Genomic DNA, 6,362 nt, shown 5'->3' with positions numbered 1-6,362 from the left:
AGGTTGGGACCTTTCTAAATTATTTCATTTAGTTATTTGGGGCTCAATTGCATTTTGTTCAGAGCCGTCTCTGGGTTGGATCCCTCCACCCTTAAGTATCTTACCCGTAACTTAAACCTAATGCTTCATAATACAACGAAATGAAATGATTTAGGAATTTCTTAATGGATAACTTACAACTGAGACAGGTGCGTTCTAGATTTTAATCTTAGGGGAAGCCTAGTGACTAATAATTAGGCCGGAAACCCTAATCAAACCCCTATTACGGATCCGAGTTAAAACTTGGTGGAGTCTCAGAAATTTTACAATAAAAATGTCTTTCTGAAAACAAATGCCATTAACGACAAACGTTTAAATACCTCTCGAATTTATATGCTTCAAGATATTTTCTTTCAAGAAAAGAAAGAAGCTGACCTTGGATTTAGGGTGTCTTAATCATTTCCCCAGATTCTGACCTCCAAACTATGTTTTATAAGCTACTTTTAAAAAAAAGTTTATCTGATTTCTGCATGGTTGTTTAAGTTCCAGTAAATTTACTGGAAATACTAAAAATGTTTCTTATGAATTAAGCCATTTTATTTTTAGAAATTGAGATATTTCTTTTAACGATAGTCTATTTTCCTAGAGGCCATTTTACTAATTATTTTCTAAAAATATCAGTATTTACATATATTTGAGCAATAGTATTCAGACCAGAAATGCAAAATAAAAATTGTATTTTAATTAGCCAGTTGTTTCGTAGGTCTGTAGGTTGCTGTGTAAGAGTTACCTTAACTGTTACCTATCCACCCCCAGCTTCACTAGGTACAGAGGCAAGGGTTTCATCTTCAGACGGTGAACTGAGCTGACAGGCGAACAACCATAATTTCGCAGTGACTGGTAACCCCATAAATGTAGTCAGTGAGTGTGGGATGGTCCCAGGCAGTGTGCCTGGCACAGTTCAGTTATTTCTTCCAGTATAGTCTCAAATTACGCGCAAGGCAAAAGTCCTGAGCAGAATATCTGCAAGGCCACAGTTAACGGGTTTATTCTATCCTATTTGAATTAGCAAGTTATCCTGTTAAATCGTTACCTTGCTAGTTGAAGGGGTTGACTTGACTGTACTAACAGTTTTTAAGAGGTAGGTTTTGCCGCTCTAACTGAAAAGGGTCAGAGTTACCAGGGCTTAGTATTTGATCTGACGAGGGTGGAGTAAATAGAAGGATCTCCAGCCTCTGATAGCTGCCCTATGGTCTGAGGATACCTGGGCAGCTAGGTTCCTGAAGTGGATCTTCAGAGGAGGAAGAGGCATCACTGACACTTTGAAAATAATAATCTACGTAAATTTGATGCCAGTAGAGTACAATGCTGGAATCACAGAGCCACCTGGAGGGACATCTGAGGGTGCTGCACTGGAACTCTGCTTTTTCATAGGGCCATTGTACCAGAAAATTTCCAGGCAGTTTAATCCTACCTTTTACCACAAGCAAAAAAAAAAAAAAAAAAAAATCACCTGTTGAGTCTGAAAGTTGTTATATTTTATTTTTATTTCTGATTGAGTTATAATAAACACATCAATACAATATTAGTTTCAAGTGTTCAACAGTGATTCTATATTTTTATGCTTTATGAAATGATCACCATACAAAGTTGTTAAAATATTTTTGACCATTCCCTTATGTGTACATTACATTCCCATGAAAATATTTTTGACCATTCCCTTATGTGTACATTACATTCCCATGAAAATATTTTTGACCATTCCCTTATGTGTATATTACATTCCCATGATTTATATATCGTTGTTTTTTTTTTTGCGGTGCACGGGCCTCTTACTGTTATGGCTTCTCCCGTTGCGGAGCACAGACTCCAGACGCGCAGGCTCGGCGGCCATGGCTCACAGGCACAGCCGCTCCGCTGCATGTGAGATTTTCCCGGACCGGGGCACGAACCCGTGTCCCCTGCATCGGCAGGCCGACTCTCAACCACTGCGCCACCAGGGAAGCCCTCCCATGACTTATTTATCTTATAATTGGAAGTTTGTACCTCATAATCCCCTTCCCCTATGGTAACCACCAGTTTGTTCACTGTATCTGAGAGTCTGTTTCTGTTTTGTTTGTCCATTTGTTTTGTTTTTCAGATTCCACGTATAAGTGAAATCATACGGTATTTTTCTCTGTCTGACTTATTTCATTAGCCTAATACCCCCCAGGTACATCCATGTTGTTGCAAATGGCAAGATTCATTTTTTTTATGGCTGAGTAATATTCCAGTGTGTGTGTGTGTGTGTGTGTGTGTGTGTGTGTCTATGTCTATCAATGTATATCACATTTTCTTTATCCATTCACCTATGGAGGGACACTTAGTTTGCTTCCGTATCTTCGATGTTGTAAACGATGCTGCAATAAACATAGGGGTACATATATCTTTTTGAATTAGTATTTTTGTTTTCTTCATATAAATACCTAGAAGTGGAATTGCTAGATCATATGGTACTCCTATTTTTAATTTTTTGAGGAAACTTCATACTGTTTTCCATAGTGGCTGTACCAACTTACATTCTCATAAATAGTGTACGAGAATTCCCTTTTCTCCACATCCTTGCCAATACTTGTCTTTTTGATAATAGCCCTTTTGACAGGTGTGAGATGGTATCTTGCTGTGGTTTCGATTTGCATTTCCCTAATGATTAGTGATGTTGAGCACCTTTTCAGTGTGTGTTGGCCATCTGTATGTCTTCTGAAAGTTCTTTTAAATATACACAGTACTGTACGCTACAGGCCAACATTAAAGATAACATAATTCACAAAGAACTGCATTCTAGATGCCTGAAATCAATGTTCCCTGAGTAAAAACATTCTCATTCCCTCTCATTAATTCTCTCTCCTTTTCTTATCCCTGGACACTATAAAAAAGAGGTTACTTGCAGATTCTACATTTCTCAGGAGACATGGTTGATGTCGTAGCTATCAGACAGTGAGATTGACTTTCTACATAATCCACAAAGCCATGAGTTATCAAATTCAGACTTGGAATTATCCTAGATGCATCCAGGTATATCCCCAGCACCACTATTTTTAGTGATGAAGGTAATTTTGATTTTAACTCTGCTTTAGAGCTCCAAAGTAGAGGGTTTTTTTTTTATATACTCTTATGTACCTTAAGGCTGAGAGGTTGGGCTACAGAGTTTGGGTGGCCTCTTTGTTCCTGGTTACCACTTCCAAACGATTTCTCCTCTTTCCTCCTTCAAAAACATTTGAAGTTCATATCATCATAAATCACACCTCATCCTCTTTACTGCTACAATTTCTCAACCCTTGGCCAATCTCCCTCAGAAATTAGACCATTGCTCCATGCTCTAAGTTTTCCTCACCATCCCTTTTGTCTACGTTCTTTGTGAATTCAACATTCTAACAGACGGCCCATGTAACACTGACATTGGGCCTCTTAGGTCTTTGACCTCTTCATCTCCAATAACTTGTTCCTCTATTCCATCTCATCCATCCACTCTAGTGGTAAGACTCTGAACCCTGTCATCAATAGCTGTTTTACCTTCTAAATCTCAAATTCAAGCATCCCAATTGTCAATCACTAGCCTCTTTTCCTCAGCTCATTTATCGTATTCTCACTGACCTCCAATTTATTAACCCCAACACTTTAAAGAAAAACCTATTATCCTGCTCCTGCCATCATATAATCATTCCAACTCAACTGAAGTAGATTCCCTGATCAATCCATATAATCACTCTTTTGCAAACATTTTCAACTCTCTTACTCCAATGTCTCTATCTTTCTTTCTTGGAAGAGCCTCAACCTTGCTGGGACTGAACCTTGCTGGAACAAACTTTCTCACTGCTTGCGCCCAAGTAGCAAAGATTGCTGGAGAAAAATCATACAACAACTGGTTTTAATTCATGACCTCAGACCTCACAGGAGCACTCGACACTGGCTGACAAAGCTCTTCATTCTCTGGATTAACCATTCATATCTTCACTTCTCAAATTGCTCACATCCCTTCCCCATTTTCAGCTGGTAACCTTGCTTCATACTTGAGAAAATAGAAACCATCTGTAGGAATGCCTCAACTTCAGACGGTCAAATCTGCACTCATTTTCTCTTGCATCTTTCTTGCTTAAATTGAAGTGGTGTCCTTCTATCAGAGTGAATTCCACCAGTTGTACTCTGGATCTCACCCTTCTGTCCTCAAGGACTTGATTCTTTCAGTCATCTCCTGTGAAATTTCTGAATTAAAAAAAAAAGACGATGTTTTATTTTGTGTTACAGTCATCCAATATAACAAATATTTTAATTATCTTTTATGTTGAAACAGGTATTAGAGATTTTTTTAAAAAAATCTTTAAAATGTTACAGCTCGGGGGCTTCCCTGGTGGCGCAGTGGTTGAGAGTCCGCCTGCCAATGCAGGGAACACAGGGTCGTGCCCCGGTCCAGGAAGATCCTGCATGCTGCGGAGCGGCTGGGCCCGTGAGCCATGGCCGCTGAGCCTGCGCGTCTGGAGCCTGTGCTTCGCAATGGGAGAGGCCACAACAGTAAGAGGCCCGCGTACCGCAAAAAAAAAAAAAAAAAGTATGTTACAGCTCTGGTACCCAAAACTTTGGGAAACAGTGGAAGGATATTTCTATGTGAAACCACAGATTTTTTTTTTTTAATGATGCTATTACTTTGTCAGAAAACTCTTCCAAAACTTTTTTTTTTTTCCTAAAACACTTGATAACTGCCTTCATTTCCCTTTTTGGAGTTCTTAATGTTATTAACATACAGGTGACTTTTTTATTTTTCATATCCTGTTTTGTATAGGACTTGGTTGTGGATTTAAGGATGTCACCTCAAACAGCAGTTGATGAAATACTACATGGTCATGAAAATCATGTTCTTGACATTTATTTAAGAATATGAGAGAATGTTTACAACACAGCAGTAAGTAAAATACAAATAGAAAAAGAGACCCATGTTAGAGTAAGATCTCAGTTCTATAAAGAACTGAAATGTGTATGGATATGTGTATATTTAAATGGACTACATGAATACAGACCAGAATGTTTGCAGTAGTTTCCTCTAGGTGATGGGGACAGGTGTTTTTTCTTTTCTTCCCTATGTTTTTCTGTATTTCCCAAGATTTCTACAATGAACACATACGATTTTATAATCATAACTACTTTGAATTAGTGTGAGAAACTGGGGAATCACTTGGCTTATCAGAATTCAGAATCTGTTTTTCAGTTTTCATTTCCAAAGGCTCCATTTTATCAGTTTATCCAGAGTACATCAGTCTTAGGTAAATGATTAAAAATAATTCAAAAGAGAAAGCTTATTAAACAGGTGAGATAAATGCTCAGTGCTTCTGTACTAGTGGATAAATCCACTTGTATGAATAAATGATACACTGGAAACTTTTTAGTGAAATAGAACAAAATCACAGAGCTATTAAGTGTCAGGATTTGGGAATTCAAATATGAATTTGTGTATTCCAGAGCCTCTTTCCTTATATCATTACTATACAATGATTGTAGAGGTTTAAGTTAAAATGAAGTGTTGGATTTTGGGTCATTTCAAAGTTACAGCAAGTTAGCAAATGGGTCATTCTGAGAAACTACAAATGTCCAGCCTTGGGAAAGAAGCTGGAACCTGTGAAGTGACAATTTTAGAGCTATAGCACTATTAATGATGACATATATATATTGCTTTACTCTCCTGCTACCTCAAAATGTGGCTGTATTTGGAGATGAGGCCTTTTAAGAGGTGATTAAGCTAAAATGAAGCCATTAGAATGGGTCCTAATACGATCTGACTGGTGTCCTTGTAAGAGGAAACTTGGACACACAGAGAGACACTAGGGAAGTGTGCGTACATTGGAAAGACCATGTGAGAACACAACAAGAAGGTGGCCATCTATGAGGCAAGGACAGGCCTTAGAAGAAACCAACCATGCTGTCACCTTGATCTTGGACTTCTAGCCTTCAGAACGGTCAGAAAATTTCTGTTGTTTAAGCTACCCAGTCTGTGGTATTTTGCTATGGTGGCCCTAGCAAGGTAATACATATAAACCTCTACTTTTATAGTTGAAGAAGTCAGATCACAGGGTGACCTTGACTCATAGAAGGCATTTATGTATGTCCATTGGATGAATAAATGCCTTAAAGTCACAAAGAAACTTTCATTATTTTTCAAGATCTTCCTTTATGAGGACTTTTTGAACTACCCAAGGCGGAGTTAATGTCCCTATTTTAAGCACCCTCACACCACTCTGTTCATGCTACTCTCATGGCACTCACCCCAACATATTACGGTGTTTTGTTACTTAATGTATCTTTTTCCTGCTGCTCAAAAAAAACCCCACTTTCACTCTGTATCCTTTTCCTCAGTG

This window comes from Delphinapterus leucas, chromosome 11 (assembly GCF_059928025.1).
Source record: "Delphinapterus leucas isolate spDelLeu-1000000601 "Yukka" chromosome 11, BTC_Dleu_Yukka2, whole genome shotgun sequence".
NCBI classification, from domain to species: domain Eukaryota; kingdom Metazoa; phylum Chordata; class Mammalia; order Artiodactyla; family Monodontidae; genus Delphinapterus; species Delphinapterus leucas.
This window is presented reverse-complemented; position numbering follows the sequence as displayed.